Below are 14061 nucleotides of genomic sequence, written 5' to 3'. Positions count from 1 at the left end.
CCTTATGGGATTTGAGTTTTACCTGCAAATTTGAACATGCCATTCTCTCCAAGCTAAACTTCCAGGAATACATAACATACTTTTTTAAAGATGTTTTGTAGTGAGTCTGTTGAAAGATAAAACTCCCTGAACAGAACGCTGCCATGCATGTCATTGATCTCATTCACTTTCAAATTCCTCTCTTGATGGATGTGATCGTGCTCCCTCTAAATGGGCCTCCATGCAAGCAGCTAGATTACCTCCTAAATTCACGCCCTGAAGGCAATCAGAGTTGTCATTAATAATTTCCACTGAAGCCTCCAAAAATTCTCGACACAAAAGGGAAAAAGGCAGACAACCATAGAATATGTGTGAAAAAGTACACATAAAAATATAACACCAAACTGATGAAATGCTAATTTATGCTGGACGTATCTGTCTTCTGGAAATATGGCAGCAAATGCACAGTAGACAGATTAAAGATGTGAGATTAGCACACCTCTGCGGTTATTTCAAATGAAGTCCCAGGGTAATATTTGTGTCCTGTATGAATACAGCTTTAGATTTGACTTTCATTGTGAACTCACTCGAACATGACCTTCCAAAGCTGCTGAAACTGCAAGAGCTGGCATGTTGCTTCTTGGCTTAATATTCAATTAATTACAGAGACTAATTACTCTGAGATGTTCTTCTCATATCAGGTCTCTTGATCTGTTTCAAAGGCACTGACACACTTAGTGATTTTTGCTTACAATACATCTATTTGTTTGTTGGAAGAAAAGAAGCAGCAGGGAAATTTGAAGTTATTTTCATTGATATGGCAAAATGGTTGGGATCTGACCAACCACTGACACAAACTTAAGAAAGATTAACTCTGATCTTTAAAGTATTGTTAAAAAACACAATACATTACAACCTCAGAACAACATTTTCATACGATACGATAAGATGTGTTACAATACGATCCAATGTGATATGACATAATACAATTTCAGTCAGACAACTCACGTTTACTTAAATAAGTTTATGCAGCATACAGTATTGTGTTTGGCGTGTGGGCTCCGAACTTCATTTACTCCTCGTAGATTATTTAAATGCAGACAATAGGAGTAATGAGATAGGCTTAACCCCCTCGGAGCCTGCAAGTGGAAGTCGGGGAGGAGGTGGGGACGAACTTTCACACAGCACTGAACAGGACAGCAGGAGCACTGGCAAGCAGAGGCAGAGACAGGGAGACCTGCAGTTTAAATAGACCGCGAAAGAGGATGTTGAGATCAGCTGATAGAGAGGTGATGACGTGTCAGTATGAATGAGCGCAGCTCGAGTTGTCTGCCTGAACTAGCTTGCAAGCAGCGCTCCATACGATACAGTACAACACAACACGCTATGATATGACAATAAGAAATGATGAAAAACAACACACTACGACATGGAACTATTGAAACCTCACATTCGGCTACAACACGATACAATACAGTATTGTTTGTTATGGTACGATACAATATTGTATGGTTCAAATTATATGATACAACACAGTACTGTACGGAAGGGATAATGTATGCAGGCAGTTATGGGAAATAGAGTCCTAACTGGGAAGGATAATAACTGTTGTCAAGGGTTTTAACCTATCGAATCAAGCATCTTACACAGCCGGATGATCAGTAAGACAGTTGGGTAATAATGTATATTACAATATGATACATTAAGATATGATACAATGTAAGAAACAATACAATGTAATACAATACAGAATGGTAAGGTACCATAAGATACATCTGGTACAATGCAATAGGATACGATACAACATTATACAATACAATTTGGTATGGCACGGTACGTCATAACAGGATACAATACGATGCTTTACGATACAATATGATACACCCCATTCTGATACAATACAATCAGATACATTACGACGTGAAACAATAGGATAAAGAGATATGATATGAAGCAATGCAATACACTTTCTGCAGGGCAATCTGGAACATTAAAACTGCTCTCATAGGAAGTGTATTATATATTATATTATATTATGAAAATTGAAAACAGACTTGTCTTCCAAGGAATATGTGAATCACCAATATTAACAGCTAAAACTGTAATAATTTCACAGTGTAGATGAAATGCAAATAATAACTCTTTCTCCAGGGGATAGCAGCTGATAAAGTGACTACTCTCTAAATTCCATACATATAACAAATCCATTACTTTAACATTTCTTAAGCAGGTTCATTGATACTATTTATTAAAAGATGATATGATAATCCAAGTACAGCACAGTGGCTGAAACAGACTAATATGGTAATAATGAAAGAGTGACTTCCTCCATTGGTGTGACATTGCCATTACTTATTTAACGACTGCAGGACTTTGCATGGAGCAGTCTTATCCAGTTACACTTAGACTTATGAGCAAAGTTGTGACAATGTGACCTTTCATATTAGGGAATGAGATATTCACCTGCGTCACAACTCTACTGTTGCAGCGGGAGTGTGTGTTTTATGATATTCTCCGTATAATTTGATAAACCTGCCAATGCTGTTTGCAGCTGCCTGCTACTGAGTGAGCCATCAGCAGACGTCCCAGTTAAAGCAATACGCTTAAGTTTATCTCAGCTCAGTTAATTATAATTTTTCCTCAAGAATGCCTAGGGCGTTATGACATGGCACTGAGAAAAAAAAATCCCTTACCGCTGCCACCGTATGATACTGAAAGAATACTTTGATGTGCTATTGTAGCATACAACCCCTTATATAAAACTTCTTCTTTTTGGGGGTACCTGTACCTGAGTTATAAGACTATCATCACAAACTCTACTTGTTTGTGATGTCAGGCACTACCAAAGTACCTGACATGGAATATTAAATGCATGTAAAAACAAAAAAGGAGTGCTTGAACAAAAAGTGTGTTATATCTACAAGATAGGAGTAAAATGTGATTGAAAAATGATGAATACATTTTAAAAAAACAGGTAAAAAATTAGGATGTAGAAAGAAATAATAGTAAAAATAATGGTTAAAATAAAATGAAAGATTAAAACCTAAATAAATGAGTGGCGTGTGGTAGAATCCATTTTAAAAGATGTTCACTACAGCAGAGCAAAGCTAATTTAAAAAATAGCATTAATCTGGAAAGTCATAGCTAGATAAAAGCTAAAGTAGTCAGATTTTTGCATTTATTTGTAACCCTCCTATTATCCTTTGGGTCAATTGGACCCCATTCAATGTTTAACGTCTCTAAATGGATGACTAACATCATTTGGCTTCATATTTCATGACTTTTCCTCATTTAGTTGGGACAACTGGGAAAACTTAAAATGTTGATATGTTCCAATTTCCTGTGAAAAAAAACATTAGGCATCAGAGTTCCTTGGGGTCAATTTGACCCCAGGTTGTTTTAGCTGTATAAAACATAAGACATTCAACATTTTACATACATTTGTTTTAGTTGAGTTGGATGATATTGAGGTCACTATAACATACATTTTCATAACCTAAAAGAAATATAAAGTACCTGAAACATAAACCTGGGTAACAATCAGTTTCTGGAGGTTTCAATTGCAGGGGTCAAATTGACCCCAAGGATACAATATGTTAGTAAATTTGAGGGTAACAGGAGGGTTAAGTTTTGGCTGCTGGAGAGTATAGGAAGTGTGTTCCCTCTCATTGGGATGTAACTGGCGATGGCTGAATCCCTGATATACTTCAAGCAATCAATATTTATTTATATAGCGCCACATCATAACAAATGTGGCGCTATATAACACTTTTACAAACAGAGCAGGTCTAGACCGTACTCTGTAACTGTATTATCAACAAAGACCCAACATCAAGACAGAATAAGACCATTAGCATTTAGCTAGTTAGCAAGTTACAGTGGCAAGGACAAACTTCCTTTAACAAGCAGAAACCTCGAGCAGAACAAGACTCATCTTAGACAGCCACCTGCCTCTACCGAGTTGGGGTTGAAAAGAGGGATAGAGGAGATGAAAAGAGAGAGAGATGATAGTGGTGAGACAGATAGTAGCAGTTGTAGCCGCTGGCATGTCCATGGCAGCTGTAGTCTGGAACGTCCACAGTAGCAGGCCACCTTCAGCAGCTACTCAGGGAACCTACGAGACAAGGGATCTCAGAGACTCCAGAAAAGTCTATGGTTAGTAGCTCCTTTAGTTCTGCACATCTTTTCCCTGAGTGCTTGTTCCCATATAACTTTTATACTTCCCTGCAGCAGTGAAGGTGGCCTACACCTGTAGGGTCATACTCGAGCCTTGGTAATGAAAACAGTGTTCATTCATGTGTATAATGTATCAGCACTTCATTATAAAAGGAAGGACGTGTTCATTGTGCAACTACAAGCTGTCTGACTGACCATTCTAACCTTCAACGTAAATACCATAGAAGCTATTGTAAATGTCATGAACTTTGAAAGACTCTGAGGTAAAATTCACCTCTGCCACTCATCAGAAATGTCTAACAGTACACAATAAAATCAATTACCATGAAGTACTTTTTTCACTCTCTCATTAAAAGGAGAGAAATAATAAAGCAGCATTCAGATATGTGTTTTGCGACCTCTTTTTACAGACTACAAAATTGTGGAGGTTTTTTTTTTTTATAAGTCCTGCCTTGAAAATCAATTGAAATTCTACTGAGGCTCCAACACTGAAACATCACACACACATTACAAACCTGTGTCTGTAATCTCTGTTTTGTGGAGACAAAATCTAAAGAAAAAGAGCTGCGAATGGGCCGTGTCCCAGAAAACACAGTCACTATTCGTGCTTCAAAGAAATGCACGAATAACAAAAAAAAATCAAACGCAAAATCCAAAGAGAAATGTATTTTATTATATCATATCTATATGTAATGCTGCTATATTTAGCTTGTTTTGCACTGGATTGTATAATTTCCTCAAGAAGAGTTCACCCTTTGCCTCCAGTGTTGAAGGATTTGAATCCAGACATCTCCTTGTCCCCTGTAATAAGGTAAAGCTGTGGAGGATAATGAGGATGTTCCTTTTTCCAGTGGACAATGAGAAGAGCAGACTTCCCTTTAGTTGATTTTACACTTGGCAGCCAGAAACCCCTCCAGAGGAAATCTCATTAAATACCAAAATGGCATGTGAGCTAACCTCTACCTGCATCATTGCGCCTTTTCATTATGTCACCGCTCCCTGAGGTTTCTCCCAGAACAAGTTCTATCCTTGTGTATCAAACCTCAAGCTGCTCTCTGAATTAACCAAAAATCTTCATTTTGCATTCTCTGTGGATGCTTCTCTGTATTTTCTCAGGATGTGTCATTGCCGTGTCTGTGACATAGCCTCACAACCCGTGTCACACTAATGAAAAGATTCCCGCTCAAGTAGCCGTGCGTTCTCAGGGAAAACAGAGCTACACATGAACACCCACTGTATTTATATACACACACACATGCACACACACAGAACTAACCAAAGTGGAAACCTTTCCCCTCATCTCATTTCCTCTGGTCTGTTGAACATGTGCTGCTTGCCTTACCTTCACAAAGGTCAAGTGCAGAATAGGTCTCCAGGCACACAGTCGACTAATTAAGCAGTGGTGGTGAAAAATGCATACCAGCTCCCGGGAAACAGCAGCGGTCAGTTTGTTGGTCGGTAGCCGCCCTCAGGGTAGCAACAAACATATTGTTACATGTGCAGGAAGGGATTTGCATTTCATGGTTCTCTTGCAACAGAAAAATGAATGTACTTTTGCTTGAAAGAAGTACATTGGTACCATTTAACACTCTTTAATGCCTCTTTCTCTCTTTGTTACAACATAATTAATCAGAAAAGGCACAATTTGAAATCCTGTAGTTTTCACTGCTGGTATTTTATCTTCTAGCAATAGTTTCTTGACAGGAACTTTGAAAAAGTGCATGTAACTGTCATGTCTATTCCCTGGTTGGGACCAAATGTATGAAGTATAACACCCTGTGAAGCTCAAACTGTTTACGCACTTTGTATATCACACTTTTAATCTCAATGAAAGACAAAGTGTTGATTAGTGGCAACTTGAGAGGTGCGAGTTGGCAGGTTATCTTTCACTCTGGGACAGAGCGGGGCAAGCGGCTCCTCCGTCTCAAGTCTTTTTTTGTTAAGCTAAGATAACCTGATGCTAAGCTATAGACTACGTGGATGAAAAGCTACGTAGATTTAGCATAAATGTACAAAATATCACAACACCAGGGCTCTCACACACATTTCGACCTGTTCACACACTCACACGCCACACCTTGTATTTCTAATGCAGAATAATTACTAGGACAACGGCAACCAAGTTTCCCCGTTTTTCCTTAAACTGTGGAACAGGCAGGAATCAAGTGGGTGTCCTGTAGAGTTTAGAATGAGCTTGCCATGCACCAGCTAATCAAAAAGAAAGAAAGAAATAAAGCTATCCAACAGCCAATCAAAAAATAGCATCACTGTATCAGGGTAAAACAACGCAACAATGTTATGTTCCAAAGAAAAGGGTGCACATGCGCAATGCAGACTGACCGCAGGTTAGAATACGCGGTGTGTCTGCAAGATGTCAGCTTTCTGGAATGGGATGTTTTGGCTTCAAAACCGTACAATGGGAAAAGGTGGAGCGACGCTGTCCATTATATATACAGTCTATGGTAAACCCACATTCATACGACATTTAACCTGGAACACTGAGGTCCAATGTTTTACCAGCGCTAGCGTATCCAACCATGGGTGTGACTCCCAAGAAAAATCTATCATTTGAATATGATGGATTGCCGTAATATTGGGAGCATGTGACATGTCAGCTTACAGTATTATGTTCAAATGCGATTTAACTGATTGATCTGTTTCATTGAAATAACATTTAAAGTCTTTCCATTGTCATCACTTAAATGCTTTCAGATTTAACGGCATCATTCTTAAGGATTTGGAGGCTGCAAGTCATAGAATTATTGGCAGAGGACCACTCTCTGCCAGCTACCTTAAATATTTTTTATAACCTTATAACTACACACCCCTTCTTTTCCTCTGGGGGCTCTTTAGCTGCAGTCCTGTACGCTGAATTGCCTTCCTCTGTGATTCAGACACCCTCTCCTGAACCTCTAATACATACAGTCAGTCTAACTCTGTGACTCGGATAATTAGCTCCTTACTCAGCCAAGGAAATGTGCCCAACGGTGTGTTCAGGAGAGCACAGGGAGCATGGGAAGCTTTGCCAAATGACCACCAATTATCTTAACTCTCACCATTTTTGTCATTAATGCTGAATCGGGACGACAACGATAAGATCACGAAACTTTTCCTTTCCCATGAGGAGGCCAAAATAAATGCAGGGGGTAATCTTAAATACTTGTGTGTGGGGACAAAAGCTAAAGATGTTGGTAATCTGAATGCAATGAGAGCCACTCAGCTATCATTCACTTGTTTCTCATAAAAGTGCATCTTTTTTCACCTACTGGAAGCCTGGATATTGTGCTCATTATCTTGATTTCATATTCCCGACCACCTCAGGTACATGAAGAGGCAACAAAAAGGTGTCAAGAGAGCTGCAGTATTTAAACATCTCATAGTCCCGGTGTTGCAGCTATATTATAAGACTAATGCTTCTGTTCGGCCTCTTGATCAATACTGTACGCCTGTGTTGCTTATTCAGTTGTAATTATTAATGTAAGTCTGAGATTTATGAAGGCATCTCTAATGAAATGGAACCATTAAGCTGTCATGATTGTTTTCGGGGTGTGAATAAAATGCCATCACTGCTATAAACATGGATAGAGGACGTGCTCGGCTGATATAATGCCTCATTGACTGTTAATGCGAAGGCATTTCCGCAAAAAAAAAAAAGGCGAATCATTCTTGTAAAAAAAATCTCTGTAAATGTGGAACTAATGGCCTTACTTTGGAGAACAGGAGACAAGAATCAGAGCAAATGCATAGCCGCTGAGATTGCCTCTGCCTGCCTGGGATACATTCTCCGAGGTAAATTATCATAGATTGTAGCGTAGCTCTTTGCAATCACAATGGCTCTGGTTCATTGTAATGAGACTTATCAAAGCATTTCCATTGTATCATCACTTTCATGCTTTCAGAGAAAATGGGCGCATTCATTCAGCGTCAGTCGGACTCCTTCTCTTCTCTTGTCTCTCGCCATCTCCCCCTTTGCAGCAGCCCACAACACATTAAATATTTTAAGATATTTGCTGCTCACTCCAGCCAGATGTCTGACTCTTCCTCACAGGGTTTCAGTCTGAGGCTGTAAGCTCTGAGGTGAAAGAAAAGCATCTGTGAGCATGTTTCTTCACTGATTTTTTTTAGAGTGAAAGAAAACAGACATCAATATTTAATTTGAAAAATGAAAAAAAGATTAAAAATGTGTGGATTTTTTTTTGTCGCAATGTTTGACATGTATATTTCAAGCTTCACAACATCACAGAATTGGCCATTGCGATTATATTCAATTTTTAACACGTTCAAGAGTGCAAGTGCATGAGTTTTTCCAACATATTCAGCTACAGAGATCTGTTTCTTAGAGCTAAATGAATGGTAAAGAGATAGTTAGGGAGCATATAAATTGAAAACAGATGGTATCTGTCAGGTTTTGTAAGGACTCAAAAACAGACAGAAGGCAGGTTCAATCAGATTTATTTTACGGTGAGGTTGGTAGGTTGAGTTTGAGGCTGTGGAGGAGAAGGATCTTAAAGCTGGGCAGGTTCAGGTGCACTAGCTAATAATCTGAGAGGAGTTGGAATGCTAAGAAAGAGGGAGACCAAAAGTTTGTCTTAAATCCTTAATGAGACACAAATCCAAAGTTTGTATAAAGTTGTGTGGCCATAGCAAAGTATCGCATGCAGAACTGAACACTCTCGCTGTGGAGCTGAGGTGTACATACTGCAGGAGCTTGATTAGTCGATTGGTCTCTGGTGTGCAGCAGGTGTGTGATTGTGAGCCACACCTTGACAGACAGACAGACAGAATAGGGGGGAATAAGACAGATATTGATCAAAACAACATGTAAGAGACAAGGAAGCAAAAATATTCAGCTTTAACTTGAGGAAGGTTAATAAATAACCAAACACAAAAGTTTGACGAAAAGGAAGAAATAGTTGAATGTAATAAAAATTACAGACAAGGAACTTCTTCAATCAATCGAAGGAACCTCAGGGTAAGTTTCTATGTAAGCTGGAAAAAAAACATGCTGAAGTTGTGAGTTCACTTTAAAGGATGTCAATAAGAAAGAACTTAGAATGAAAACACAAAGTCATATTAAAAAAAAGAGACTACTGCCCACAGCTGTATGATCGCACCAATATTTCTCCTTCTGCATTGACTGCGTTAGATTTGATTATTTGATTATTATACGAGATATTTTACCTTGGCATATTTAGAAAACTATTTTAACCTCAAAGAAAACGCGCGTAATCTTTCATTGTAGAGATGCATCAATGTATGAGGCAATGTGAAGCAGAAAATGTTGCATTGAAGCCTGAGTGAAGAACCTTGTTTGTGCTGAATTTGGCGCCCCCTGTGGACAAAGCAGTACCTCTCATGTCTTATCTAGTTTGTCCAGTAAATGTAGATAGTGTTGTCTGATGTCTGAAAATCATATCCATCTCATCTTCTTTATTGACCTTTCACTGACTGTGAATATCTGCTGTGGGAAATGTAAAAAAGCCTTTTTCTTCACTGTTCTGTTTATCATCCTGTCTGACACCTACCCACAGCAGTGACAGCTAGAGTCTCATTTGAGAAAAAACAGACTTAAATTTATTTTTATTTTACTGAGGAAAATAAGTAAGGGATAATGTATGGTTAGTAGGTTCGCGTTGGGGTCTTTTCTCACACTGTCTGGATTATTTTTCCCATAACAACCTGCTAACCATACATATCCCGCCTATTACCCGGCTACTAACTTAAAATACAAACACGTTGTCAAAAAACATTGATTAGAAGATTAGTTTACTGATTTAAAGTGATTTATGTACACAGTTTTTAAAAATAGTCCCAGTGATTCCCAGTCAGTTAGCGTTCCATGGCAATGGATTCTTATCTGCCTGTTGCGGTCGATTTAACTTGAAACTGTCTTCATCCAGCTCTCCTTCTTCTCTCAGCACTGCGGTTCACACACCTTAAAAAATAAACGAGGCAAATGTCACAACACAAGCATCTTACATAACCGGGAGATCGTCAAAAAGCCGGGTAATAATGTATGATATTTTTCCTGAAACAACAGTCTCCAACACATTCATATAAAGCCAGTACATAATTTTTATTGGTTCATTTATTCACCTAATAGTATATCAAATACTGTGAGCTTCAGTTATGGTAGCCGTTGGTTGACGTAATCCTCGCAATCCATTCTTCATCTTTTCCATTGATTTTTTGCTGCAAGATAAGTGAATGCTTGGTTACCATTTCGTATAGGTCCTCACGATACATAGCTGCTAGCTGACATAAAGAGTAAGCTTGTTATATATTGACAGTAAGGCAGGAGAACTTGCGCCATCTACTAGCATTGAGATGCGGCCCATATCAGCTGACAGCTCAACTGATTACATCTATGAATCTAATTGACATAGCAAAATTGGCATTATATTTAAACTGCCTCTGCCTGCCTTCTCTTGCTGCTCCCCCTGCAAACCACTTTCCAACCCACCTCCACCCCAGCTCTTCCTTTTCTGCTGTGTCTGATTTACCAGTGTCATATGTATCGTCACTGATGCCCCCTCAGTTCTGTACCCTCAGTGTTTTTTTTGCTGCTGCTCTCCCTGCCTTGGCTTTTCATGTTTGCAAATGGAAGAGAGGGGAGGTGTGCTCTACCCACCTCAGACTTTGGCATTCCACGTAGGCACATGGAAGTGCAGGGAGCTCCAGGAACAGAGCCATACCAACAAATATAACATATTGCATGCAAAGATTGATTATCTGTGAAGAGAGGGGCATATGACTGTCCCCCCTTCAGTCAGGACCAACCAGTGATAAAAACTGAATAACCAGAGGGGGTATTCGAAAAGTGAAATGAGGAGAAATTTGTGCCCAGGTTATAGGCATAAAAATAACAATACAGAAATCGTCAGTCATATTTTTGACACTATTGATTTTTTTTGTGGATCATAAAGAGGCGTCACTGTTGATTTCCATCTGTTTCATAACCAGCTTAAAACTCTCTACAGGTGCTTTAATGCACCTTAAATACAACACTAAAGCAGTCTGTCGCTTCCTGGGTATATTGGAGAAAATGACTTACTGTATTTGAGATTTCAGCTGTTCTCCTCTTATGCAAGTGCAGTAATTAACATCTATAGACTCCAAACACACACACCAAATCTAAGGAATAAATGTAAAAGATATAACAAGGCTTATCTGCTCTTTCGGCACATAAAGTGGGCCCAGCTTAATGAATTGTGATTGGTGGAAGAAATCTAAAGCTATGTGAGGGCAACCAAGGAATCAATCTCAAATATTTGACAAGTTTCACTGAATGGTTCCAAATACAAGGAGATTATTAATGGTTGTTGACATAACTAGGACTTCGAGAGAGCTCCACTTGAATTGTCATCGTTTGTGTCTTACAGCATCAAAGTTGTTTGACTACTGAATCATTAAAACCAGTCTATCAACAATATTTATAGTTTGAAGTTCACGTACAGGACTTTGCTTTATACAGAGAAAGCAAAGGAAACATGATAGAAAGGATGGAGGTTATCAAAGGGTTGGTAGAGCGGGACATGGGTATATTTCTATCTTCAGAGGAGGGGAAGAATTGATTCCAAGATCAAAGTTGTAATCAATGGTTTAGGACATGTTCAGTTACAGTGAATAGCTAAATAAATATCTTACAGAAAAAACAGGAAACATCCTCTTCGCATTGGATTTCCCTGAGATAGAAAAAGGGCTCTTCATAATGTAACAATCCAGCAAATTTGCATATGTTTAAAGTGCCTGAGTTATTTGTAACTACCAAGAGATGAGTAACCAAAAGAAAGAAAAAAAGCAGCGAACAAGTATGCTGCTGATCTTTCTTTTCGCTGAAGTCTCTGTCGGTGCTTTGACACAGAAGGAGATCACCGCTTGACTTTGAAGTGAATGTCGTTCTCTTTTAGACACACCAACGCTTCCTCACTTCTTCAAGGAGCTCAAACTGAAGGTTTCCAAACATGTTTTTCTCTCACTCAAAATAAATGACTTGTGTGCTGCACCTGGCAGCAAGAGTCAGAACACGAGGATGTTCTGTTGGCACTTCAAAATTCAAGGACTACACAGGGAGACTTGTGCCTGTTTAAGGTTATCAAAGTTGGAATTACATAATTATCAATAGTGGTGTTAATTGAAAAAAGATGTAAAGCATGCAAGGTTATGTTTTGACTTCTTTTTAGACAGCCAGCTGTCTTGGCTAAAGTAAGTTTAGTAACTTCAAAGAAATAAGAAGCTTGAAGGCTCCCAGTTTTGTCAGGTTTTCATCTTTACCCTAGCATTACTTTTTGCAAAGATGCATTATCATTTTAAAGGGAAGTAGATGGCACCCTGTTTAAAATTCATTTCTGTATTTGTGTGTTCATGCACTATCTTAGTTGTTAGTTACAGAATTCAAGATTAAAAGACTGATAGTTGAGCACATTCATATGGCAGGGCTGAATAAAAGTGAGAAAACTATAACAATAGAGACTGGGTTATAAAAAATATTGTTTCTTTTACAATTTTTAAAAAATGTATCTTGTATCTAATTGTCGATTCATTCTGTCTCATTAAGCAGTGCTTGTCAGGCACAGAATGTCATTTAAGCATGCAGGCTAACAGGATAGAGCCTTAGCACGTCATATGAGAAGCATCACTCAGATGCTATCTACAGGCTGCTCATTGGCGGCTTTATTGATAGGATGCATCACAGACATAGGGGAAAATAATTAATATTATTAAATTAAAAATTGCCTTCTCATGTCTAATTTCTTTATTAAAGGTCCCATAATGAAAAACACAATTTTCCTAGCCTATTCATTTATAATTTAGCCATCTTCTTACCTTGCAAACCTGAGAAAGAGGAAGCAAAAAAGCCTCTGCTTTCCTAGTGGGCTACTGAAAAAATTCATAGCTTCCACATTTGCGATTCGACTTCCTACACTATTGTGTGATTGCTCTGGTGTTGCAGAATCAAGATATCACAGACTACTGCTAGATATGCTAGCTCTGATGTTCTTGTGTGTTACGATAATCAATACCACAGCACTAAATACAGCACTCCAAACAGATTTCCCTTTACATTTGACTCACCGTATCACTATTCATGACTCCCTGTTGGTTGGGCTTCAGTGAAGGGAACGTGAAAAGATGTTCAGAGATAGTAGAAGGCAGTGCGATGATGTTGGACAGCAGTGAAAGCAGTTAAGAGATGGGCTGACAGAAGAAGCTTTTCCAGCTTTTTATGCTGAGGCAAGAGGAAAGATGGAGGATGCACTCTAGTCTGCAGAGAGAGTTGCACTCTGGACTTAAAATGGGGAGTGACTCTCATGTAGGATTCTGTGGCATGTTATTGACAACAAGTAGGGAATGCATTCCTGTGTGGTGCAAAATAGCATAATTCCATAAGACTTTGGTGCTCATACGGCAGAAATGTTCCAGAAGTAAAAAGAAATGGAAAGCAGACCAAAAAGAGACCTGGCTGTAGTTATTGTCATTGCAGCATATACAACTGTGACTGTTACAGGTTCAGTCATACAAGTTAAAATAAAAGTGTGTTGTGTTTTAAAACTTGAGCATGAAATGAGAACAAGCTTACATACAGGTTGTAATGCTAGTCAAGCACTTAACTGTTTAGGCGTATTCATTCATAGGCGTGCCTTTCTGTAATTTAATCTACAGGCATAAAAATGTACATTATTTAATCTATATTGATTATTGCAGTATCGCTGTAATGTGATATTATTATCATGGGCCACATACCACCTATCCTACCATATACTACTGTGTAAGTCAACTAATGATTTCCACCCCTTGCTGAAAGACACCAGCCCAATAGCAAAAAATATGCCATGCACCGATATTTAATTATTGTGTTGCATTAATCCAATAATGGTAATCTAGTTAACCTAACTGCTGATTAAA

General features: G+C 38.6%; 1 long non-coding RNA gene across 1 annotated transcript; it reads right to left on the bottom strand.

Annotated features, from left to right (window-relative positions):
• Positions 1–10040: 10040 nt before the first annotated feature.
• On the bottom strand, positions 10041–13425 carry LOC117832457. Its single transcript, XR_004635185.1, has 3 exons — positions 13231–13425; positions 10252–10347; positions 10041–10090 (listed from the first exon to the last, which is right to left on the bottom strand). It is a non-coding gene; the product is annotated as an uncharacterized LOC117832457 (long non-coding RNA).
• Positions 13426–14061: the final 636 nt, after the last annotated feature.

The sequence above is a fragment of the Notolabrus celidotus genome, chromosome 20 (assembly GCF_009762535.1).
Source record: "Notolabrus celidotus isolate fNotCel1 chromosome 20, fNotCel1.pri, whole genome shotgun sequence".
Classification (NCBI taxonomy): domain Eukaryota; kingdom Metazoa; phylum Chordata; class Actinopteri; order Labriformes; family Labridae; genus Notolabrus; species Notolabrus celidotus.
The sequence above is the reverse complement of the archived record's forward strand: the minus strand, read 5'-3'. Positions and strand labels throughout refer to the sequence as shown.